General features: G+C 40.7%; 1 long non-coding RNA gene across 2 annotated transcripts; it reads left to right on the top strand.

Moving 5' to 3' along the window:
• Positions 1 to 291: 291 nt before the first annotated feature.
• LOC136306078 (uncharacterized) lies at positions 292 to 26,848 on the top strand. 2 transcript variants are annotated; one of them, XR_010725498.1, is made up of 3 exons: positions 292 to 351; positions 24,811 to 24,918; positions 25,889 to 26,848. It is a non-coding gene; the product is annotated as an uncharacterized lncRNA (long non-coding RNA). The 2 variants fall into 2 exon arrangements; XR_010725497.1 differs by having other exon boundaries at positions 25,954 to 26,848.

Consider the following 26,848-nt stretch of genomic DNA (forward strand, 5'->3'; position numbering starts at 1 on the left):
GCAGGGACGAGGGAGTAGGACCGGGGGCGATTGAGGCCGGGGCCGGTATGGGGGTAGAGCCCAGGCCGGTGCCAAGGGTTATCGGGGGATCGGGGCCGGGGGGCTGGTGCCGGTTCTGAGGGCGGGGCGGAGCCCCCGGGCCCTCAGCGCAGGCTGGGCAGGGCCGGGGCCGGGTGGGTTCCCAGGGCCCGCTGTCCAATCAGCGCTTCCGATGCCTCAGAGAGCCCACGAATCGCGAGCCGGGTGGGGGTCAAAAGGGCCCCGGAAGGGGCTGTGGGGATCTGTGGTTCGGTCTGGAATGCTGAGGTCTGTCTGTGTGGGTATGGAGTTTCTCCAGGCTGTTTTAGTGCGGTGAGAATTTGTTCATTTGTTTCTGTATAAGCTGTGCTGTGTGGGATTGTGTTTATTATGTAGTGGGTGATGGTAGGTAGGGCTGAGGGGCTGTTGTTCTGTGTGTTTGTCAGAGTTTCTCTCTGAATTCCAAGATATTCTGTTATGTGTGGTTAGGAGGCAGACGTTGTTTTAATTTAGCTTGTTTTTGGCCTTTTTTGGTGCTAAATCAGGGATTTTTTTGTGCATTCTGTCTCAGTGTTTTCTCTTGCTTGAGCTTTCCTATGGTTGAGGTAGAGGGAATGTGGGGAGTTTTGTGCTGTGCTATAGAATTTTCTTGGTAAGTTCTCCTATAAATCAAAGCTATGCTAAGCCTTGATGTGTTTGCAGGTGTTGGGGGGGGGGGGGGGGGGAGGACGTGTACTCTTGGGGTGTGTTGTTTAGGGAAGGTACCAAAGTTTTCCTGTCTTTTTTTCCCCCCTTTAATCTCCCGTGACATGTGGGCCTGGCTGGTGTCTGGTAGTGAAGGTTTTAATTAGCCTTTCACTAGGAAGAACATGGTAGGAAGAAACAACCTTGTGAGGTTTGCTTTCTTGGCTGGTTTATGGAGTGACTTCAATTATAGAATTTCTGTGGAAAGTGCTATCATGTTTCAAAGGGCTACTTATTGGAAGCAGAGACAGCTTTTGAGTAGTGTGAGTTATTTCTGCTAGTTTAAGTTTTTTGTTCCATAATATTTAGGTTGCCTCAGCCCTGGGCAGGGCAGTGGTGCCTGAGGGGCAGGGAAGCAGGGGCAGAAGAGTTGGAAAAGGTGTGTGAGACCTCCCTTAGGTGTCCCCAGTCTGGGAAGGGGCTGAATGATAAATGGCACTCAGGGCAGCTGGGGTTTGTTTGGGTTGCTTTGTTTGCTTTTGGTTTGGGGGTATGTTTTGGGGACTTTTATCGTGGGGGTAGAGAGTGTTTAACTTGTTTTGTCTGGAGGAGCTTTTTTCCTTGTCTTAGCTTTGTCATGAAGCATGAAGGTTTTGTACTGGAAACTTTGTGTACTAGGTCCAGTGTTCGGGGCTTTTGTCTGGCTTGGGAATACTTCCTGTTGTAAATGGCTATTTGAGTTCTCAGGAGATATGCTTAAAGGCATGCAAGAGTTTCCTTGTCTATGGAATTTTCTTATGGTTATTCTTTCTGTTTGGTTTTATTTACAGAGCAAGATTCATTTTTGTGTTTATGCTCTGTAGCTCAGCATGTACAGAAGGTGTATTGACCCTTCAAACCAAGCACTGCAAGTGCACGGTGGTTAATTGGATTAATTGTCTGAGGAATAATGGATGAAGTCTATTCCAGTTTCTTTTGCCACCCTGTGGGAATGTGGTGTTCCTGTGTGCATGGGGTTTTAGGCGCGCTTGGGGAGAGGTAGAATCAGCACTTGGATTACTCCGGTTACTTGATGGGAAATGTGTGTTTGGAGCAGCCCCGTGAATAAACTGGTCTGGATACATGATGGGAAATGTTTTGTCCTTCAGTATACCCAGGAGCTCAGTGGATCCTCCCACACCGAGCAGTGCCAGTGCCCGGCAGTGAACTGGAGCAGTTGTTGCCTGAATGGGTTGAACCTGTTGGTGCTCTTGGTACACCGTGAGGATTTGATGTTCCTGTGCACCTGGGGGGGACCTTGGCCGTGCTTGGGGAGATGTAAAATAAGCGCTGGGGCTGCTCTGGACCCGTGATGGGAAATGTGTGTTTGGGGCAGCCCCCCGTGGATAAAGTGCTGTTGTGTTGCAGATCTGCAGCAGTGCTGGGTTTGGCAGCGGGACTGAAGGGTTTGTGAGAGCAGAGCGGGGAATGGACCCATCAGCTCCAGCAGGGGGAGGAGTGTCTGCTTCTGCTTTTAACCTGTGCGAAGCTGAAAGCCTGTGGCTGTAAAATTAGCAGCAATACTGGTGCCTTCTTTTATCGCTCAAGGTCACTGGCCAGCATGGAACAAGAAGCAACCCAGGACTTGTTGGTGCCCTGGCAGAGAGAGAAGCAGCAAATGGTGCTGAGAGAATTTCTGGGAGTGCATGTGGGGTCCTGGTTTTCTTGATAGCTTGAGAAAGGATCTGAATGGAAAAATATCTATCTTCTTATGGGAGAATCTGATGTGGAACATTGGACCAGGATGACTTGCTGTGACTTCTTGAAAGCTGGAAAGAAGGCGATGTTAATCTTTTTGGCTAGAGGCAAAGTGTCTGCAAAGCCTTGGAAGAAGCCTATGCCAGGTAAGTGAGGACACAAACAGGAAAACACCTGGAGGCTGTGCTGTGATTTCACGGAGGGTTATGGATTCCTGTCTCAAATGTCCATGTGTCAGTAGGGCTGGATCCAAGTGCCCCGGTGGAGAGGCAGGGTTATCCTGCGTTCCAGCTTTTTAGTGGCTGGAGTTTTGCCCAAGGAAGAGCAGCATCCTGATTTTGCTGCCATGTTGAGCCAGCACAGAGCTGTTGGGTGCCTCCGTCCAGGAGCAGCAGGAGCCTGGATTTCTGTCCCTGGGATTGCCTTGCTGTCCAAGACGGGGGCTGAAGGTAAGGGGCAAGGCAGGCCTGGGAGCTCTGGGAGTCAGGAGTGCCAGGCCTTTCATCTCCTGGTGCTGCTCAGGTGTTCACCAGAGGGTTTTTTGACGGCCTTTGGCTTTCTGGATGGAAGCAAAAGGGTCCTTTCCCCTCCCTGCCTTCTGTCATTCCCAGGTCAGCCCCTGCTCTTTGCTGGCAGGCTAAATAGCCTCAGGAGTGGGCCGAGGAAGTGCTGCCTGATCTGTGAGGTTCCACAGGAGATGGGAGCAGGCTTTGCGCAGAGGTTCAAGCAGCTTGGGACTTCCTGAAGGCCTGAGGCCTGAAGCAGAGTCTTGAGGCAAAGCTGACCTCTGGGTGAGCCTTCAACTCAGATGTTGTGTTTGTATCCTGTCGGTAGTGCGGTAGCCAGGATCGTTAGTGTTCTGGGCTAGGTCCGTGCTCATTAGTGAAACATGGCTTGACCTTTCTGTGTTCAGAGGCCGGACAGGGCCCTGAGATGAGTCCTGTGGCCTTGTTGGGAGGAGCGGGGCCAAAGGCAGCTCCTGCATTGCTCCTGAAGCCCTGGCCAGGCTTTGGGGCGACGCAGGAGGAGGCTGAGCCCAGCTGTTCCCACCGTGGGAGTTGTGTGCGCCTGTTTATTGCAGCATTTGCCCGACCTGGGCCCTGTCCCGGCACAGCCGGAGCCTCTTGGCCTGCGGGCGGACGCACCCGCGGGAATTGCCAGTTCTGTGGGGGCTCTCCAGGGCTGGGTTGTGACAGGGGATTCCCAGCTGCTGGGGGTAAGGCTCAGGGTCCCTGGTGCTGGATCTCAGTCCCTGTAGGTCACCTTGGGTAGCAGTGCTGGGGAGCATTGCTGAGCTTCTCCTTGGGAGGTTCTTGGCTGCTCTGAGCTGTCTCCAAAGACCCTGAGCTCCTGAGGTTGGTGTCTGTGTCTTTGGTGCTGACCCTGCCCCCTGGCCAAGCTACTTTGGAGGGTTTGAAGGGTCTAGGGCTGAGTGCCCTTTGGGCAGTTTGCTGCCAGCCTGGTGTGCTCCTGGAAGTGCCGCTGACCTGCCAGGACTGAGGAGCTGCTGGCTGGGTGCTGGTTCTGTTCTGCAGTGGGAGCAGGTAGCCCCTTGGAGGGCTTATAGAGAAACCTGGAGATGGGCTGGGGGAGCCTGAACTGGGTTCTTCTCCCTTGCTGACCCTTGATAATAGGGCATTAGGGAGTTGCACGATTCTAACTCATGCTTGCTTGGGCAAATGAACAGAGCTCGGGAAGGTCCTTGAATGTGTGGGGTTTTTGTTGTAGTCCTGGTTTAGAAGCACCTTCTGTTGTAAAGGAAACAAATGGTGCTTGCTGCCACTGGGAGACCTTAGTTCCTTTCCTTCAAAATGTTTGTAGTGCTCTGTAGCTGATGTGCTGCTATAAACGTGTGTAAGGTTCTTGTCTTTGTAATGTATTTCATCATATTCCACGTTGGATTGAATCTCCACATTCTAAGAGAGACTCCAATCTTCCCTGGCAAATACCTGTCTATCAAAACCAAGACAGTCTCCTAGCCTGGAAGCAAGAAACTGCTTTAGGTGGATCTCAGTGCTCTCGGAGGTTCTTTCTGTAGCTTTGCTTGGACCAGGAGCCCCGCGCGGTTTTTGGGCTCTCCACAAGCAGGGAAGCTACCGCAGCATGGCAACTGCATCTCCTCGTCCAGGAAGCAAGAATTCGCTTTTTCGGCAGATCCTGTGCTCTCTGAGGCTGTTTCTTGTAGCTTTGCTTGGAACAGCAGCCCCGTGTGCTTTCTGGGCTCTGCGCAACCAGAGAAGCTACTGCAGCATTGCAAGAGGGTCTCCTAGCCTGGGAAGCGAGAAATTGCTTTAGGGGAAAAAAATCGAATATCTCAGGTAGAATTGGTTAATCAGTGTTTATTATCTTGGTGCCAAAAAATTCATAATCAAAAGAGCAATTCTTATTTTATGAGCAATATGTTTCTAATACTAATAAGACTTGGCACATTAGATTTTTTTTGAAAGATATAACGATATTTTGTATTGAAAAATTGCAGACTGTTTATAGGCCTGTTATTTAGCTCCTCAAAGTCATGCTAGTGAATATGGTTTTTTTAAGAACTATTAATCTCTCCCAAACTATTTCAGAATTTATTTCAGGGAAGTAGTTGATGATTTTTTTTTTTTGCTTCATCTTTGTTACAAGTATTTTGAGTTTAGGTTTTTGATAAAATCACGGTATGGATTATACAGATACAAGAGTGAGCAAGAAATTGAAAATACAAAGTAGTGTGGTTTGTTTTTTAATTTCTTGTCCTGTTCTACTTCCTCATGTATTTCACAGCACAAAGAGGAATAGAGCAGAGTGAGAACTTTGCCAGAAGGTATGCTTTTTTTCCAGGGAGATTGGAATGGTTCATCTTCTATTTAGTGACAGATAAAAAATTACTTTAGCTACTTTGCAGATTGTTCTTCTTCTCAAAGTAAATGCTATACCATTTCAGACTATAATTAAAAAGGATGTAAAATAATTTCATAAAACCCCATTTTTAATTGTAAAACTTTTTAAATTTTGGCTGTCTGGAAGTATTTTTTTAGAACATGCAACAATTTTAGTCTTATTTTAAAGAGATATGTAAGACACCTTGTATTTATATACTGATATACATATAAGAATATTACATAGTTGAATTCTAGATATTTTTACTCCTGATAATTGCATATACTACTCCAGCTGGAAACATGCAGTAGGTATTGTATCATTGGGTTTTATTGGTCCAACTGTATTTTAGAGCTTTTTCACTTTAGAGTAGGAAACAGGACTAGAAAAAGATTACTTGTCATTGAAGGAGAACATCATCTATTCTAAATCCTGAATGTACAGAAGCTGCAACTCTAAATGGCACGTGTTTTTAGTGCAACAATAAAACAAAGAATTGTATGTGAAGCATGAGTCTGATGTTCTTGTGAATCCCTTGAGATGAGAATACCTATGCACAGACAGATAAATTTAGATGGAATACACACCGAATTCCATGAATTCTGTTAATTGTGATAGAATTTATTCTATTTGAAACCACTTACTGGAATCAAACTGCAAATCTGATTTATTACACTAAGATTCAAGACGTGAGAATTCCTTGCATAATTGAGTGAAAAATGTGACGGGTGGGGTGGAAAACTAAATCCAGCTCTTGCAACTTCTGTTGGACTAAATCTGCAGAGGAATAGTTGTAAACTTCCATTCATTATTCCTTTCTTGCTTGTCCACTTCATTGCAGAAACTCTCAGCTTGTAACAAAGGATTTATGTAACCATTGAAGCTGAAATGTGCTGATATTTGTTTGGTTCCAATTAGATAAATGGTGTCCTTAAAATTAAGTGCCTGGGTAAGGTGTGGCTGTTGAAGTTGTATCACTGTGCAAAGAGCTAAATAACCGTGCTTCTCCATGAGGGAAAATGGTAAAGCAGCATACTTTCTGCCCTCTGTACAGAAAATAAAGAACGAAAATCTATCTGGTTGTTCTTCGGCTTGAGATCTCAATTTTGGCGTGGTGTTCTTCCAAGCTGTGCTGGGTCAAAGCTCACATTCAGGTCTGAAGTGCTGAGTAATAGATCTGCCCATGTGAAAAACTTTGGTATGTGTCCCATCTATCCTAACTTGGTTTTTATCTAAGTTATTAATTTTACCTTAATAGGTCTTTTCCCCCTAGAGTTTCTTCTTTTCAGTAGAAAACATTGACTAGTGTGTGCAAATACAGGTCAAATCTGTAGAAGTGTATCTAATTCTTCTTTTTTGTAGTCAATGCAATGGCCGACTTAGCATGTTTACAGTGTGTCATCTGGCCTGAAGATGGTTATTGAGCAAAAGATAAACATTTAAAGTTGTTTGTGCTAAATTTTACTTGCTGTATTCCTAGCAGACAACTGAACCCTGATATAGGAGAGTAAGTTCCATCCTAATGACTTTGAGTAAATTTGTGATGATTAATTGATGCATTTCTTTGTCAGTGTTTTCCAGTCTCAAGTGAGGATATGCTTGAAGTAGTGTTAAATTGTATTGCTATAGCGGCTGAGGAAAGCAATTTGCAAAGAACAATAAATGCCAAAGATAGAAAAGAAGTGCTCTGGCTATCAGCAAAACAAACCAATAACCTAACAAAGTGTTCATTTAACACCTTTCCAGATGGCAAGAATTTTCCACAAAAGCACATTGTTTGCCATCACTATCGCAAACATAGGCATTTTCTCCTCTAGTGAAGGCAGGCATCAAATTATTCCTATACTGATATGAAGATCTAAACCTTGTTCCTACATACTCCTAGCAAGAATATTTCTCCGTGCATGTAGGTAGATTGAAATCAAAACGTGATAGAAAAGGAATTGTATATCATGATTTGTCACAAAATTGAAAATGAATTGTTGAAAGGAACTTGATCCTCTAGTGCATTGTGCAATCACTCTGCAAAGTAGTTGATTTAATATGCTAATTTTCTACTTTTCCATCTTCGTATTGGATCCTCTGCATGAAAGTGAACCCCAAATTTTTGTACAACAGGGATTCTGTTTCAATGCTTCTAAAATGAAATAAAAAAGTTTTTGAAGCGACTGCAACATTTGATGAAGCATGATGTAACTCAATTATAGTAGCAAGTGAATTTGAACAACTTTTTATGTGGAACGGCACAGGTATATCTAAATATTTAGGTACTGGATTTCAGCGGTATTTGAGGAGGTTTTAAATTTTATTTCAATCTATTTCTTAAAAAAGATAAAAATCTAAAAGCTAGAAGAAAATACCCAAGGAAAGTCATTATTCAGTGACAATTCTATAATTTTGTCTTTGTAGCTACCGAATTCTTTCCTTTTTAATGTGTCTTTTAAAGAACAAAATATTCCTTGAAGTTTGAAATTCAGTACGAACTGTACTGAATTTTTCGGTCAAGTCTTTGCTTTGACAGTTGTCCCACACAAGTTGTGATCATCATTCCATGATGTGATGCTGTGTTGTGCATTTGATGTTGTCTGTTGGGTAATAATTGACTTTTTTTTCCCCCCTATCATAGTAGTAACCTTTTTTGGTATTCAATGGCAAAAATGGCCCCTGGAAGCTTTCTGGTGCACATGCAAGAGCAAAGTCTCAGGGAAAGCATTGCTCAGAGCATTGCATTCTGTGATTTGCAGTCTCAGAACGTGCACTGACTTGAACATACCTCTGCATCACATGGGGAAGTGCCATAACTCTGGAGGGAAGAAATGGAAGCTTAATGTCAAATGAAAAAAATGTGTTAAAGCTTTTAAGAGCAAAGTTAAAGACAAAGATGAAGGAAGGAATGTGTTCAGAATAAATGAATTCATTTTTAATTATAGCACTTTGCTTTATATCAGCTGAGATTATAAGGTGAAGTAATGATAGAAAGAAAGAGTGCCTTCAAAGCCTTCAATGGATGCCTGTAATGCAAAGAATTCTGCTCTTACATCCATTCCACTTTTAGACATTTTGCCCCTTATGCTGATTTCTTTCATTCTGATCAGCCAAATACAGACATCTGTCCCTCAGTACCTCTAGCCAGGGAGCTGATCTTAACTGCACTCTCTGTTTCCATTGAGTTCAGCATGTTCTGATTTTTCTCCCGTTTTCCTGCTGTCATTCTCCCTCTTTCTGTTTTGATAATAAAGCCAGTTTAAGGCAGCCTCTGTCAGCGGTATCCAATTGTGATACCCAGGAAAATTCAGTTCTTTTCTAGTCTAGGCAGTGAAAATGCAGTTCTGCTCTCTGCATCCTTGTTAAATTAACCTTTGCTGTGAGGATTCTGACTAATCAATAACAGTGAAGTTACGGGCAGTGCAAAAGAATCAGAAAACTATTTTCTGAATTTTGGTAGGAGAGAAATTTCCACCCCCCCTTGGAATCTAACCATTCAAAACATCCCCCAGATTTTAGGACAGAAGGAATTTTCTTCTAATGAGGGGGAAAAAATTGAAGATTTGGGGAGGAAAAGCCATGAATATAATGAGAAGGAAAAAAAAAGTGGAGAGATTTTAGGTCCCAACAAACCATGAACATGTTGCAGTCACTGTGGCAGTGCAGGAGTTCTGCTAATTTCTAATAGTGAAGAAGTTAGCCAACAGAGATTGCATCTGGTTAGAGATTTCAAGACTAAACAAGTGCCAGGTGTCATGGGCCCTTACTGTCAAATCCATTTTAGCCTTCAAACTCAAGAGCTTAGTCATGGTGTGTATTTTCTTTGATCCAGATACTGTCAAAAAATGAGAAAATACAATTTTGTTGCTAGTGTTTAGTGTTTTTCAGCAAATGTTTTCTATGTAAATGTGCACGTTTATTACCTGAATGTATTTTAATTTGATTCATTATTTATAAATTAGCTCACGTATCATTGGCCTGCAGAAATTGTTGTAGATCTGTATCAAGACGTTAGTAGAGGTGAGCTAGTGGCAAAGTGTTCTGGGTGACACATCCATACCTTTGAATGGAGGAAAAACCAAAGGAGGCATTTTATTCTCCCATCCAGTATTTTGTGCTTTCAGTTGTAACTTGTGCAAGACAAGGCTCTGCAGTCCAGCAGCTGCACTAATCAGATTCAGCTGAAAATTAATTAGTGTCCTAGGAATACTGTCTCTTTTATTCTAGAAATTGGAAAAGAGAGTGAAGTTCTTGAGAGAAGGTGTTTCTGGAAATGACAGTGGAAGTCTGTATAAATACATCTAATATTCTAGGTTTTGTACTTGCACCTCTTTCTATATGTTTCTAACAGTTAATCAGGACAGACATAATCTGGAAGATAAATAGGAAAGTGAATTCCTGTCTTTTTGCACCTATCCTGGTGTAAGACAGTTGTGTGACAATGGGGTTATTTCTTACAGGAGGCCTAGGCCTACAGCCTACCTATTGTGTCTAGCAATGTTAGCAATGCTCTGTTATGTTTATATTATGTCTAGGAATTAGTTAACTTTCTAAAAGGCAATGCTACTGAACTTTGAACTGGACTTGAGGGCTTTTCTGTCAACCAATAGAGTCTCTTCTTTGCTTAAGGCACTTAAGGCATATTTTGACTTTGTCTACAGCTAAAGCCAATCAAGAGCCTGAGTTTAAGAGCAGGGAAGGGCTGTGCACTTTCCTTAGGATTTAGCTGCTTTCTCTTGTCTCTTTCTCAATTTGTCCTAAGCTGGGGCAGCCGAAACTTTTGGCAAGGGGAAGATGCAGTAAAAGGCTTTAGGCTGTGCCTTTATGTTGTATCTGTGTACAGGAAGATGGAAAAGGTAATGGTTAGAGTGAATTAGCTGCTGTTTTGAGCTACTGTAGCTGGGCTTTCAGAAGCCTGCTTCTGGTTAAATGTTTGCAAGGCTAGTCCTGGAGATTCTTTCTGGATGAAGGCTGCTGTGGACTCTTCATTTGGGAGTAAGTCAAATCTTTGAAACCAAACCTAAAAACTCCTATAAAACAGGTATTTCTATTGACAGGCAAGTTTTTAATCCTTGTTTCTTTTTGTTGTTATTGCTGTTTGTTTGGTTTTCTTTAGTCGGTTCTTCAAATCTTGGAATTCTCAGGTGCATAAACTCAGGATTATTGTTTTAAGATCTGTCCCCATTTAGAAGCAGTGCCTTTTTTAGGTGTGGTCAACTTGTGCATCTTGCTTGGTCTAGTTTTCAACGGGTAATAATTTACTCTTTCTCCATTTTTCTTTCCTACTTACCCAGGCACTGCATGATGCTTCAAATGAGTTTGGTATTTCTACTGGTGGCTTCTTTAGAATTGACTGTGAGTTTTTTGTCTGAGGTTTTTAGAATGACCCTAGGAGCTCTAACAGCAGCTTCCTTCCTTGCAAAGAAGACTCATTTCACAGCAGTAATCTCTGAATATCTTGTTGGGGAGACCTTACTTTCCTTGGTACTAGGTAAGGGGTAGGAAAAACTCTTCTCCTCTGCAGCAATCCACAGTTTTTGATGACTTCCAACTGACTCAATTAGCTCAGAACTGGAATTTCTTCCAAAAGTGAATTGTACAACAGGGCTGTTAATTTATGGTACTGCCGCTCTGCCTAATAGTGACTTGCCTAAAAAAGTCTCCCATAGTAGTTTAATCCTGTTTAGTGAAAAACAGACAGTTTTTTGCCGTGTTCTTATTACCTTCTTTGGGTGGTTTGGAGTCTTAGAAGCTTATCGAGCATCTCCCTTAAATTTTCCCTCTTAAATCTAATAAAAAAACCCAAAACCCAAACAATTGCTCTCCAGCTGTTGACTTGACACTGCAGGAATGTTTTGGGATTGGATCACAGTGGAGACTTCAGGACATACATTATGAAATCAAACACTGCATTTTTCTGTGTAGGTTCTTTTCTCCTTTATATTGCAACCAGAGAAGCTCCTGCAGCAGCGCAAGTGCATCTCCTAGCCCGGGAAGCGAGAAATCTCTTTTTCGTCAGATCTAGTGCTCTTGCCGGCTCTTTCTTGTGGCTTGGCGCGGCAGCCGCGTGTGCTGTCTGTGCTCTGCAGAAGCAGAGAAGCTACCACAGCAGCACAAGTGTGTCTCCTAGCCCGGGAAATGAGAAATCACTTTGGAAGAAAGCAATCCTCTGCTTCCGTGTTTCTGGGTGCTGACTGGTGGGGCGAGCCGTGTGATGTCGCATGAGGGCGTGCGGTGTTCGCTGGCGGGAAGGGCGTCATGGAGAGGGGCGCTCCTCTACTCCTCTAGTGCGGTGCTTCCCTCATGAAGGAGAAAGGGCCGTGGGTGTCCTCACAGGCGACTCGAACTGAACGTGCCCGTCAGGTTCTGGGCGTGCAGGTTGCGTTTGTTGCAGAACCCCCCACAGTCTGAGCTTTTGAACTCTAGGAAAAATGGGCGGGTTTAATAGGCTTATGAGTATTACCTTCTTTGTCCAGGGGTTGCCTAAAGCTGGTTCCTGTGCTGCTGAAGTCTCAGTTAAATGGTCAAATCACTGTGCAAAGATTTTGAAAACAATATGAAGAGTATCAGGAAGAGTGAGGTAATGGTCCAAAAATGGAGAAAGTATGTCTGAGAGCATATCTGTGACAGTGACCAGGTTGAAGTTTGGGTTTGTTCTTATTTTTAGTTTTGGCTTAAAAAATTAAGGGGAACTGAATGCATTGTGTACTTGCTTTTACTATGTATTGATAGAAGATGGAAATACAGGTTAAAAATGGAACTGTACTTTAGGAAGGCTGAAAACCTTGACCTAAATTGGACTCTAAATTTGAGATAAATTTGTAATGAAGTTGAATAACGTAATATTTATAGTAGAGATGCAGTAAATGGTTTCCAGGTAAATGTGGATATTATTTAGGGAAATGGTAAAATATTTATATGCAAGTTGTTTGGATTGAAATTGGAAATAAATGGTTTATGAAGTAGATCAGATCTTTGGAGGAAATGTAGATGATTCTCTTAGCTAAATCAGAGAGGGTTGGCAGCAGAATGAAATGGATGGGATTTTGGTTGAATTTTTATCACTGGTAGCAATGGTAGCCTGTGTCGTGGTACTGCTAATAGGGGTAATCATATTCCTGGGTTCTGCATCTGTTTCCCAGGAGACAGCAGTGGTGGGAATGTTTGGGTGCCAGGCTGTTGCTGTGGTCATAATGGGCTGCTGTCCATGGAGTGTTGGGGGCGCCAGGCGGTTGCTGTGGCCCCAGTGGGCTCCTGGTGTGTTTGGGGTCAGTGTGCAGTGCTGGGCACGGCCCTGGGCAGAGCAGCCTCGTGCCTGAGGGCAGGGGGAGGCCTCAGGAGGCTCTGGAGGATCAGCTGCGCCAGGGAAGCCCTTCTGCCACCAGGAAAGCCCTTCTGTCACCAGGCCTGTGATGGTGGGTGAGTTACTCGTACCCTGTGACCCAACCAGAATGCAAAACTTTTAACTTGCAGTCAGGCCTTAAAACAAGGTTTTTTTTCTTTCTAGATGTTGCTGAAACATTGTACAAATGCAGTAAGCCATGTCTGTGTTAGAATATCCTCCTTTCCTCATTGTTTGACCCACGTTATTTTTAGTGCAATAGCATTGTATCTGTCAAAAAGAGTGTTCTAGAAATAAGTTGCTGTCATGGTGCAATGCAGTTTCTAAATGACATAGCAGGTATTTGAGACATGTTCTGGTACTAATGACAGCTTTTTTCCTGAAATGATTTCTTTAGGGTTCTTGTAGGTAGAAATAAGTGTTCTTTCAGCTTTAATTAAATGTTCTCGGAAGATGGTGTTGGGCCTAGACAGGCTTGACTTGTGTCATGAGGTCATTCAGGGCTCGGATGCACTGCAAGTGATTGCATTTGTCATTTTCCTCTTAATTTCTGAGCCACAGAACAGACTCATTTAAAGAGTTTTAAGCAACAATTGTTTAAGAGACTTACAGATTTATTTTGCATTATGGCTGTGATTGTGTGCAATGATCTGGTTCTGTTCCTTAACCCCCAGGGGAAATGTGAATCATTCTGGGCTGAATCCATAATTTGTAATTAACTTTCAGTTGTGAGAAAGATAACATTTACGCTAGAGATGCAGTAAATGGTTTTCCAGGTAGTTGTGGACCTTACAATGAAAGTGCAAGTTACTTATCTGGAAGATATTTGGATTCCAGATAGGAGCAAGTCTTAGTAACGTGCAGTAGAAAGGTCATGGTAATGGATATTTATTTTCTAGCCCAAAGCTCGCATCATCTCTTGTGAGCCTGGCAGCCAGACTGTGTTGTGTAGGTTATCAGGCTTCTGAAGTGATATCCCATTTGATAACTGCAGGGAGGAACTCTGATTTATTATCAGTGTAGTTTCTCAGTGTCTTCATTACAAGAATCTGTGTCTCTGGTTCTGTTTTTGCAGTTGTTCTAATCATAGCAAGAAACTAGTCATAAGTTGTGCCTCCTTTAGCTCTGAGCTGTCACAAATCTTAATTCTAGCCATGTGGAATTGTTGTGGCAATTGTCTCTAGTTACTATTGTTCAGCTAAAGTTACTGGCATTTGGCTTTTTTGCTGCCTTAACCTGCTTTTCTTCTAGCAATGCTTTGCAATTAAATAATGATTCTTTTCTCCCCTTCCCTGTACACTCTGCCCTCTGCATAAATACTGAGTTGGAAAAAATGTGTCATATTTTACTGTGACTTTGCATGGTACAGGTGACTCTCTTAAAAGACTTGCTTCTCTGTAGTGCAGCAGGTAATGTTTTGTACTGCATATGTAAGGTGAAAGGGTTCAAAATTTTCTTTTGGCCAACTTTGTGGATGATTTCTGCCAGTAAATCGTGCGGAGAAGGATTTTGTTGTGTATGCAAGTTCCAAGCTTTATTGTCCTGAAAAAAATGGTGATTCTACCTGTATTAGAGTTCAGGCTGGCTTAGTCCATGATTTCTTAAAATATTCACATCAGTCCTGTATTTTTACTGTATTAGAAATGAGTGTCTGTGTAGTGGGCTGAAAACATTTGTTTAACTTTACTTTAGAATCCCTCAGATCTTTGGTGTGATTCCTTGAAGTTTGATCATGTTTTTTGTAACAGCAATTTTGTAACCTGGTGTAATTACCAACAGAAAAGCTGGCAGAGTTAAGCTTGGTTTTAGTCTACTTGTTGGTAGAGGGGACTCGATTTCCTCCATCTTCCAGTATGCTTTGTATCTACCATAAAAAACAGGGCGCTGTAGGTCAGGGTGAACAGGACTCCTGAAATAGCAGCAAACAAACACCTTTTCTGTAGGCGGGAGGGAAGCTGCATGCTAGTGCAAGATGACCCTGCAGTTACTGGGTACTTTGTGCTGTCAATAAACGAATTCTAGTGACAGGAGATTGTGTAAATCCAGTTTTCATAGGCATATGGCTGCACTTGAAGTGTCTCTTGAAGTACTGTGTGGAGTCTTCATGTAGGGAAATTTCCTTTCTCCTAATGTATTTTTTATTTCTTTTAACACTAAAAGAAGGTTTTCACATGTGTTTTAAAGCATTTGTCAGAATGGATTTATTTGAGAGTGTGAATTAGAGAAGCCAGTTCCCCAGTAACCTCCTTCATAAGGAAGCTGCAATCTGTCTCTCTATTCACTTAGAGAGAATTCATAAGAAATTCATTTTTCAGCAATAAGCTTTTTAACTGACTTTTCTTTCTTCTCGGTATTATATTAGAACAATAAAACAAGATCACTTAACATTCGGTCCTATTCAGATAGTAGTAAAGTGCAATGGGCGTATCAGTGGTGGCATCAAATTTATTCCAAAGGAGAGGCTGTTTTAGATAGTTTTATGTAATATGAGATTGAGGAAATAATAAAACACGGGTACTTCTATTAAAATTTTCTCTGAAGATGCTCCAAAAGTATGAAGAGCCATCCCTCTGTCCCTTAACATAGGAAAAGAAAGGAAAGTTGGTAGAGGAGCTTCCAGAGAGTAATGGAGAGATTGAGAGCAAGTTGGCAGTGAGTGAAATGGATAGGTTTTGGCTGACTCTTCACTTTTGCTGCCAGGGATTTTCTTTAATTTCAGGATGAACCGTGGACAATTCACACTGACAGCTCAAAAGACTGTTGCTGCAGGAGAATGACTGAGCATTCTTGGAAAAATTCTGATCTTAAAAACCAGAATTTGCAATAATATCTAAACTTAAAACATTTTATCTTCCTTTTTGATTCAGTTTGTATTAATTGTTGTCATAAATCCTAGTGTACTCACCAGAGACTATTTGAATGTGTTATCTGGAAAATCCCTCATACCTTCCTGAACAGGCCAACTGTAGAGCCAATGTCTCCTGCTTTTGGTGGCATTTAGGGAATCTAAAAGAAGTTCTGACCAAGGCCAGGGGGAAATGGTGATTTCTCGAAAATATAAACCAAAGGGGTTTTCATGCCAAGCCTTGTATGCTTCTCTTGGAGCAGAATGACAGTCAGCCTCCTCCTTTAAACCAACAGAAAGCAATATTCATGTTAAGCAGTGTATTTTTATTTTTCATGAGTTGCAGTTAATGACAGTAATGTGTTATTATCAGAGTGATAATAATACAAATTACCTTTAAAAGAAATCTTGTCATTAGTGTTATGCTGCAGAGTTGAGCAGGTTATGCTAAATATTTGTTTGCTTAGATGCAGGATAGAGTGATGCTGGACTCTTATAAAAATACTTGTAGATATTTATAACAAACACTTTCAGTTGCTCAGTTCCATCAAATGTCTAATTTTCTACTGCAGCTGGAAATTTCTTCTGTAATTCCAGCATGTTCAGTGCAGCTATTCACATGAAATTTCATGTATGGAGTACTGTTGTGAAGAGCATGTCATTAAAAAAGCTGTGGTCTGATACCTCTTGATGAAAGCAGTGCAGAGCTGGTGGGGGGCTTCTCTGTGGGGTTGTTTGGGAATTTTCTTTGGTTCCTGGCTGTCTTTCTGCTGCATGATTGTACAGTCAGGAATTCTGTTCAGAATGACAGGGAAACTCAGAGGTGTGTGTTGTTCATCACTCAGTAGCATCATCATCTCCTGTGGACTCTTGGCCAACATCAAACGTTGTCATCCTCTCTCTGAAACCACTGTGGTCATCATGAGCTGTAGAATTCAACTTCATGAACCTTAGGAATCTGAAATTTGGCATCCTCCTTTGTTTACTTAGATTTCATTCTGGTCATGGAATATCCTGCAAAGCCCATATAATTTAGGGAGAGTTGTTTCAAAAGATATTTTTTTTCTTCTCTGTCATGTATTTTATCTAAGGAAAGAATGCCTCTCTCAGCTGGGTCATTTAGAAGTCACATTAAATATTCTTATGTAAGAGGGAGAAATTAAGTATTTTCAGTCTGTTCTGTCAGCATGTTATTCCATTCCATTACTGAAAGGAAAATGCTTCATAGTTCACTAACCTGTCTGGATGCCGCTGTGGGAAATTAACCTTGTAAATCAGCGAGCATTCTCTGGAGCCACCTGATTCCTGGATTCTCTCAGTTTCTTGTTACAAATTGCACGGCATGAGATCACCTATAGGAAAAATTGTGTAGGGAAGGTGGTCCTGCAACAGCAGCAGTGTTTGTTTGTTGTGCACCTTGGGCAGGAGCTGTATGTGTGCCCAGCTCTGCCCTCCACACCCTGCTCGAGCGGGTCACACACCCACTGTGTGAATCCAACAAATAAATGCCACTGTATCTTCCTCATATAGGACAGTGAAGCCTGTGGAGATCATGCTGGTTTCTTAGAGGGGTTATAATCAGCTTTTGATGAAAAGAGAAAAAACAGTGCCTATTTTGAGCCATTGCTTTTAGTTTTGTTTGTGTTGTCTTGCGTGCTGGGCATTAAACTGTCTGCTTCAGAGAGTCGTTTTTTCATTTGTTGTTGCTGTGCTTGTTCTGCTTATGTGAATTCTTGATGGATGTTATTTAAATTCGGGTTTGAAAAATGAAAAATACTGAGGAATCTTTTGAAAGATTTATATTAACTTACAGCGATGTGCAAGTGAAAGATTGCATTTCTCAGCAGAAATACTTTGTGCCTAGGCATGAATGTTTGCATGCCTGCTTTGCAAGGTTTGGTATGCATGAAATAATTTGAAATGGATGTAGTTATTTTATTCCCATATGACTCTTAGGAAAAATTTTTGCTCTTTTCTGTTATCCATTTGCAATATAAAGCTTGGTTTCTTAGGTTTTCTTAGTAAGGATAAATGAAGAATTAACAAGGGCTCATTATCTTAGGAAATATGTGATTGTTCTTGCTGTGTTTGAGTCTTGCTAATAAACATGAGATGGAGGTACTCGTAAGCCACAGAGTGAAAATTCCAGAATAATTGTGGACTTGCAGGTCCCCCTTGCTCAGTCAGTTAGGTGAGGTGTGTATGCTCCTGGCTGTAAGCATAGTACTGTTGCTTAAATTAGTAAGCTCATTCAAATGTTAAATGCCTTGATCAGTTTGAACTGAAGCATTTGTTAGGAGGAACATCAGCTCAGAGGAAAAACTCCCATAATTTTTCCTGTTTGGGGGGTGGGAAGTTGCTTAATCCATTTCATAATACAGTGTGCACTGCAAAATAAGGCAACAGCTGTACTGTGCTTACCTCTGCATAATCTAAAATTTATAAGGAAATAGTTTTATTTCTATATTAACTTGCAGGCATACTGAGTAACGTAACAAAATCTGTTGCATTTATCAGTCTAACCAGAAAGTATTAAGACTGTCATACTGATGTATAGTGCCTAATCAAAGGAAGAACACCCAGTTTCAGATTAAGATCATTAACACTTCGATGTTTTGTGCGACAATAAATCTTCAATGCATCCGAAGTTCTTTGATATTCCAGTGCAACAATAATCCCCTAGTGGTTTTACTAGGATAATTTTATTATTCCTTTCTTCTCAAAGATGATTTGAAAAGCAAATTATAATTATTATATAATTCGGCATTACAATTAAAACAAAACTTCTGAAATATAACAACATTTTGATGTTGTAAATTGTTTCACATTAAGATCAAAATAAGAAGAAAGTCAAAACAGTATCTAAGGGCTTGGGCCTTCTTATTTTAATGAATAATTTCCAAGCCCTAGGTTGCAGATACACTTCATATTTTTTCATATAAGCATGCATGAACTTTTCTGTTGTTACATCTTTGTACTCAAAACCTTTAACTTGGCACAAAGTGTACTAGCTTTTGATGTTTCTCTTTAAGGACACACTGCATCCTTGGTGTTTAGGATTTGCCGTTCTAATTTCAACCCTAACATCAGAAATTCTGTGCAATGTAGGGTAACTTGGGCCCAGCAAAAATAGGACTATTGTGCAAAGATGTAAAAATGCCACTCTGCCCCTCCTTTAAAAACAAACGTTATCAAGAGGTTTCTCTGCTTGGCCATACTCCTTACCATATTCTGACTGAGTCAGAAATCCTGTGAGGACTATTCAGGGAAGTCACTGAGATGAGATGCTCCTGACAGCTTATGGTTTGCTGGATTGCAAAACACATCCCGAGGTGAAATATTCACTTCACAGCAACCATCTCTCATTACTTGCATTGGTGAAACGCTCAGTTCAAGTTTGCAGAGACTGTTTTCCTAGTTAAAATCATTTTGCTGTGAGTCAAGACCAAAAAAATTACTATAGTTCCTGATTTAGAGCAACTTAAGATATTCTTAAATAGTTTTTCAAGTTCTTTCTCCTTTTATTTCCCAAGGAAATTTGATTTCTAGAAGAATGTGATACGGTTTCCCTACAAAGCAAATTTCTAAGCCATGAATTTGAATTTAGAAAAAATCTGAAGCTATGAATTTTGTACTAGAAACAATGTTGTATATATATCCTGTACACATCTATAATCTTTGCACCATTTTCATAAGAGTATATGTAGCTTATTCAAGTAAAATACTGAGGAGTGAAAGAAAAATGCCTAAAGAGTTGGTGTATTTTGAGCTGAGTGGATGTGCAGTAGCATCTTTACAGAGGAAAGATCTTCCCAAGTTGCCTTACCTTCAACCTATCCTTGTTTCTTTGCAAGTTTTGTTTTAGGTCAGACAGATGTTTTATGAAATTACTCTTTGGCTGGTGAAGTCAGCACGACTCTGAAGCAGCTGAGGGGGGAAGTGCTAATTTTGGCTTCTTGTGCAGAGCTGAAGGTTGTGCAGGGGGTGTTCTCAACGTGGTGCTGTTGTAGTCAGCTTCTGTGAATCTACAAGTCCCTTGGCACCACACATTCGAGTGTTTTTACTCATATATCAATGTACAGATGGTCAAGTCGTGGAGAGGTGTTACAGAGGGAATTAAAAGAAGGCTTTTTATTAGCCCACATGTAATTTTTTTTTCTTCACATTAAAGCTATTAATGTGCTGTATCATAATACCAGTGAAACCTTTATAGACTGTTTGGTACTTGCTCTTTTCTTCCCTGAAATCTCTTAAAGAATTTTTACTATAAAAGAATCAAAATTAGCAGTAAGTGTGTCCTTTGCTATGTCTCAGGCTACTCCAAGGTGCACAGATGTTGATGAAGCAGCTGGTAAAACAGGATGCAATCTTCAGAGGTCACATTCACTTTTGGAAGTTTTGGGTTGATCTTTCTTGTCTTGTGACTCTGTCTTGCTTGCCAAAATCAAACTGAAGGTGCAGTGCAGATTTAAATGGAAAGAGAACATGCCTTTAAAATGAGTTAATGGTAAAAGCTGACATTTAATGTCCCAACCCCCGTGTTAATGACACTTTCTAGTAAAGGCTAGAAAGCCTTGATGATGGACTGCTTAAACAGCTATGTGCAGAGCAAAATATTGTGTGCTGTGCACTTGAAGAGGGATCAAAAACCTGCATTTTTTAATGCAGTTCAGGTTGCCATTTTTCCTCTGAGAGAATGGACCCGTTCTCCTGAAGGATTAGCCCAGGTTTAAGGCTTTGAGCTCTGTGTTTCTGTGCTCAGGTAGCCATTCTCCCAGCACTGTGGTTCTCACTGCGAAGTTGATCTAGATGACATCAGGTTTTGATTTTTGGTGGGGGAAGAAATAGCAAGGGAAGAGCAAAAGGAACAACTTGATTTTGATGCTAAGACCAGAGAGACTGTAAAGATGGGAGTGAGGAAAGCAAACACGCTTTTCTTTCTTTGCTGTTGGTTACAGAAAAAAGCTGTCTTGATTTTGGGGGTTTTTTTGTTTGTTTGGTTGGGTTTTTTGGTTTTTGGTTTTGGTCTTTATTTTGTTTGGTTTTGTTTTTTTCTCCTGGCTTTCAGTTAATGACTTAGGTAAACCTCAGTCTCAATGTCGTGCCTAGCTAAAATACTTGGAATAACTGTGGGATAACCAGATCTAAAACATGTCTTAAGAGAGCAATGGAAGGCATTAGGAAATAAATAATCTAGAAGTGGGAATGAAAAATGTTAATTCTGGGATGCTGGGGTAATGACAGCAGGCAAGTTATAAAATGAACTGAAAAATCTTTTGTATTTTAGACTTGTTTCATTGAGTACTTGGAATTTGATCACTGGCTGAAGAATGCACTGGTTTCTCTTTTGGGTAGATGATTTGCAGTATAAGACCATGTGTGATGAATGATGGTCAGAGGTGGAGGGAGGACTAGGTCAAAGGATAATCAATGACAGGAATGAAGAAAAGGACAAAACCAACAAGCATAACTATTGAAAGGATATGATGCTATAAGCTTGGATCTAAGGCATTACTTTGCTAAGTTCTATTAATATTTATTTTGTTAAGCACACAATAAACACCATTTGTAGGAACCATTCTCATTATGGTAAAGGATCTATTTTTCATTCCTTAATAAGATTAGTTCTGTTTCCTCTCCTTTTCTCTATTGCTGTGCTTTGATTCTGGCGTTTTTGCACTTGAAACGACTTCAGTTAAAGGGCAACGAAGGATTTTTTAACCTTTCTAAAGATCATGACAGTGTCCCACAATTAATTTTAGTAACTAATAATAATATTGCATGTATCCAGTGGAAATGAAAAGGTTGCATTGTGATTTTTGTGTAGCATGAGGTGATGTTGAAAACAGCAGTTGGAATACAGTTTGCAAAAGCAAAACTGTATCTTAGAACTGTCAAACAATATAGAATTCCTTAAATATCTTTATCCTGTATAAAGTTAAGGTGTGGTATTCAGTGAAGTTAGTGGAAATTGGAGGGATTTGCTACTGTACAATCTCGTGCCTATTGCAATTAGAAGAATAATGAGATTTTAGTAAATCAAAACGTAGTTTTCATTCAGTTTGGACTTGGATATGTAAATTACTCATGTTGAAAAAAAAATGGATTAGAGATTGTAAATGTTTAGAAGCTGAAGTATATTCCCTGCTTTGGCTATAAATAAGGAATATCATACACAAAATGAATTATTCTGAACGCCCGTTGGAGGCCTTCGGAGTTAACCTTACAGGGCTCATGGTATCAAAACTGGGAGGAACTATCCTGTATCTTTTCTCTTAATTATTGTTCGTTAGAACTTTTATTATTATGGATTACTCAAATAATCCACAGGAATAATAGAATAGGCATGATGATAGGATGATATGGCAGTATTTTTTTTGATAATTATTCTATTATGCTCCATGACTTGAGAAAGGAAAATATTTAAATTATCAATCATATTCTTGAACTAAATCTTGATATCAGTACGGAAGGCTACACATGATTTCAAATGTATGACCTTTGACTGTATGTTTAAAATACGTTAATTATAAGTACATAAAAATATTCCAAAGACAATAACCATGGTAATTGTAGTTAATGAATTCAGTCTTTTGGAGTGGATAAATTAAGCAAGCAGAGAAAAACTAATGAGGAAGCATTCACAGAATGCAGAAATTGTGCCTAATGCGATGTAAACAATTATAGGCCCTATCCTTTATCTACTTTATAATGTTAAATAAGGCAAAAAGTTAAACCCAAGCATGTTAATAGAGCACAAAATTCATCTAATTAAATATTCTGAAGATAAATTATAAGGTGGGTTCAGTGGCACTCAAACTGGCACCAAGCAAACTAATAACAAGGCCAAAACCTCTGGGGAGAGTAGTGAAAGGTCCCAAGGTTTTTTGTGGAGAGTTACAATGAAAAGTGTGTTTACAAACTTAAGTCTCATGTTGGCAGCTGCTCTAATTCTCTAGACTCCATCCATTTCCCCAGTGCAGTGTTTTGGTGGACACATGGTTATCATCTAAATAATCTTGGACTTCCTCCTAATTGTTCTGACTTTTTTTTCTGTGTGAGAGAGACAATTCTGGGCCAGGCATTGTTCCCCTTGCTCTGGTTTTCATGGCTCTGCTCTAGTACTTTTATGTGGTGTCCACTATACTCAGAAGATCAGGGAAATGTCTTCTTTTTGGCAGTATTTCCTAAATTGAATGTCTATCATATATTGGTCAGGCAGACCTGGAATTTTTAAGACAGGATAACCCACTTGGTTTGCCTAGTAGCTTGGAAGATAATAAACGTGATGAACAAATCTCCAGTAACTCTAAATGGAGTTACCTGGATATACTAACTCTAAATGGAGTTACCTGGATATACTGAGATGAGAACAAGTCTGAGGAGTTCAAGAAGAGACTGTAAGAAAAGCTCTTGAATGTTGACCTCTTAGATGTTGATGTGAAATGAGGAGACAGGGGAAGGAGGCAGCTCTTAGGAACAGAATTATTCCTTTTTTCCTCTATATGCCTGTTTAAGTACTGCCTTCCCTTAGGGGGATAACTCAAGCAAACACCTGTTGGATGCCATTGTGTTTTCATGGATGATTTAAGGATCGCTGCCCATTTCTAGTGATCCTGTTTGGAAGTGATTTAAAATGTGCAGTAGTGTAGGCGGAAAGTCAAGCTAGAGCTGCTGTGACAGTGCTTCCATCATCTGTCAGCATCCTGAGTGTTGTGAGCTAAACCTGAAATTTGATTTGAACTGCCTGATATCTGCCAAGGGGCAGGATATCATTGCTAGAGAGAAATCCTCTCATCTTCCGTGACTACATCCCCAGTCAGATGTAAGAACAGTTTGGTATCCAGAGGTGAATGGCACTGGACCTTTACAAGGCACAGAAATCATCCATATCCCCATCCTTTTAAGGAAAAGGATTCTGAGCAGAGGGCCCTTTGACTCTGCAGCAGAAACTGTTTGGAAAAACTTGCTTTAATAATAAGATTCTGACTGAAGAGTTTTGCAGAGGATGGTTTGCTTATGGAAATGGTCAAGTGGTTGTTCTGGTATTTGGACAGCAGGTTACAAAAAGAGGAAAACTAATGAAAAGTTCAGAAGCCAAAGCTGGAGAGAGGTTCAGAGTAACCCAAAATTGCCATCCAAGATTCTGGGGAGGAGGGTTGTAATCTTTCTGAAATATTACTCTGCATGTACTCCTTAACTAATACATTGGGTGTGTTAGACCAAACCAGACAATTAATTTTTAACACAGAAGGACTTTGAGGACAACTCTGACACCCAGAGGAAAGAAAAGGCTTTATGGAAAGTTTCCATCTTCGAATCACTGCTAAAGTAGAAGTGCTGTTTTGTTAGTGGAAAATATCAGTGAAATTTAAAATAATGGTGTATTCCTGAGAGGTGTCACTACAGTAAATCCCCTTTGTGGAATAGTTAAGTCACAATTGAAATTTGGTGCTGTGCAGTAGTCCATTGTTCTGGTACTTAAACTCTTTAGGGAACAGTCCCCATGAGGGGTAATGATTTGCTGGTGGCCAAGAAATGTATTTTCTGTATGATCCAGGTGGAGAAGTAAAGGAAGAAATGCTGTGAAATAGACACATTTTTTGTACACCTGAAAAGAGACTTGTATGTGATATGCAGGCAGATATCAGCTTTAAATTCGATGTAGTCAATGTTAATGGTATTAACATACAGATCTTTATCAGCAGAGGTGTTTACAGGCTTCTTCTATTTTCCTGTCCATTTGCTTCAGTGTAGCAGTGTGAGATCAAAGCCCAAGGCTTTGCAGACTGGCTCCTCATTTGTGCCCCTGGGTGTGTGATCATTGTTTGATACAGGAAACAGGCAGACCTGAGAAATAGTGAGAATTCCAGCACAGGCGCTCCTGCTGCATGTGCTGATACATCCGTTGTATGGGATGGAGACTGCCCACTTGGTTTGAGGATTTGCTTCCAAGCACCTTATTTCTCTGAGATGGTGTTATTTTCTATGTATATGTGCCTCTATGGCTATAGCTGCAAAGAGTTTAGTCTGAATAGTATTCATAGGTTTGATTGTTTCCTGCTCTCTCTGACTTTGTGGTGCACAAGTCAACCTAAATGTCTCAATAATGAATTATTGCTGGGTAATTAATCAGCTTCCCCTGCTTTAGACAGTTGCCTCCTAGAACTTACCATAATTCACCTCCATCAGCCAAGACGTACAGACATTAATTGCCTCATAATATTGTCAGGAAGATGTCAGGTAGTACTGACAGGGTGTGAGTGCATGTCATTGATCTAAGCAAAATTTGTTAGTGTTTTGCCCCTAATCTCATTCTACACATTTATCTTGCCAGTGCCATGAGCTGGACTGAGGACACATCATCAGGGTGCAGTCAGGAGCAGTCTGTCCAAATGAACAGTGATTTCAGATTTGCAATGGGAAGTGAGTAATTCCCCAGCAGGTAAGTCACAAAACCAGTTACTGACAGCTGGGATAGTGGAAATTCTCCTTGCAGTGGCCTTGTTTTAAGCACCAAGATGAAAATATAATGCATGCTTAGAAGGTGCAAACAATGTCTACTCTCATTTCATACAGTGAAATTTGCTCAGCTTCATCTTGGAGCACTGGAGATATTTTAGTATTTCAAAGTGTATCAAACTATTTGCCCAGTATTTGGAAAAGCTACTCAGATTTAATGGAAATGTTTCTATTTCAGACCCAAACCACTTTGATATTTGTTAATTTTATTAGTGTATTGAAGTTCATTGACACTGGAAAAAGTGATCCTGTTCCTTCAATTAATAATACCACAGTAATTGCCTTTTTATTAATCTTTATTTGGATGCCTCCCTGTCCCTATGGAACAATGGGTTTGAAGATGCAGTGAGGTAGAACACTGGAAGGAAAAAGCCAGGCTAAATATTCCTTGAAATAAATAGGCCTCTTTTCCTTGACTTCAAAGAAAAAAAAAACCTAATTAAATACATTTGAGGGGAAGAGGAAAAAAAATGAGAACCTTTGATTTGAACACACTTTGGAGCAGAGCATGGAGAGATAGGAGAATGATCTCTGTGAGATGAATAAGTTGCCTCTCCTGCTGCATTTGTTTTGGGGGTGGGTGACTCATTTCTTGAGGATTCTGTTTTTAAAAGTTGGATTTGACTTGGTTGATATTCCTTTCAGCATCTAGATTTTCTATTTGGGCATGTATTTTCCACGTTGACTTTAATGATCATAGTGTCAAAAAGTCAATATGCTGTTGTAGAAGTAAGAAGTTTTCCTGAGTACTTGATTCCAGGGAGGAGAAACAGAAGAAAATAAGTAAATACTGTTGCAGTTTGTCTATTTAAAAGCTCTATTTAATATATTTTTTACCGTGTTGATTGCTGAGTTTAATCAGAGTCCGAATAGATTTCAAACCTTCTCTCCAGTTTTAGGAAGCTTGGAGATGGCAATTTCAAGATTACCTTATCTTGTTGGCGTGGTTTCTTTCTAGGAAGGCTAAATGGTACATCAGAATCTACTTTGTTGTTCCAGAAGCATCAGTACTTCATGGTATTGTGGAAAAGTTCAAGTCATTACCGTGCCAACCCGTCACAGTTAATTTTTTGGCAAAATGAATCCATAACGACACATGGCTTCAATCGATTTCTTATGCAGATTCTGCAGTAGATGTGCAGATCTGTTGATTAGCTCAGCCTGTTGGAAGTGTGGGGTCTGCCCCATTTGTTGTCCTTGGGGACAATCATGGCTGGGTTATTTCTGTGGGCCTCTCAGCTCACAAGGAAATGCCCTTCAGCTCTTACCCTGACTCAGATCAGCATGAGGAACATCATGACATTATAGTTATTTTTTTTAAAATGTTTTTCATGTATTTGTCAACTTGTACTGGTGCTGCATAAATTCATTAGGAGTCTTTATGGAGTACTGAGCACGGTTGTGGTAAATGAGTTTTGCAGGTGTGGATTGGTGGAATTGCAGTTTGCCCTGCAGTGTGTTTTAGTCTCCTTTGTGAGTGTTTCCCCACCCCTCACCAGGCTGTAATATGTATAAGTGCCTAAGTGAGCAGTTATTTACCTGTGGCAAGTCTGTTGTACCTAAACTCAGGAAACTGTACACCTCCTGGTCCTATTTACCTTGATCTTATTCCATAAAATATTCCTGCTGATAATCTGTGCAGCTCAGAGGCACTGAAAGATGATCTGCAAAAAGAGGGAATACTTGCTCTGAACTCTATGGAGGCCCTCTGTAGTAGTTTGAAGGCAAAACAAATGAGAGGCTCCAAGTCAGAGATACAATTTAATAGGAAAAAAGAAAAAAGGAAAGAAAGTAAAATAAAATCGATGCAATAATACAAAAGACCACTGACAGAGTCAGAATACAACCTGAGC

Source organism: Chamaea fasciata, unplaced genomic scaffold (assembly GCF_029207755.1).
Source record: "Chamaea fasciata isolate MVZ Bird 193981 ecotype frontalis unplaced genomic scaffold, bChaFas1.0.hap1 SCAF_964, whole genome shotgun sequence".
NCBI classification, from domain to species: domain Eukaryota; kingdom Metazoa; phylum Chordata; class Aves; order Passeriformes; family Sylviidae; genus Chamaea; species Chamaea fasciata.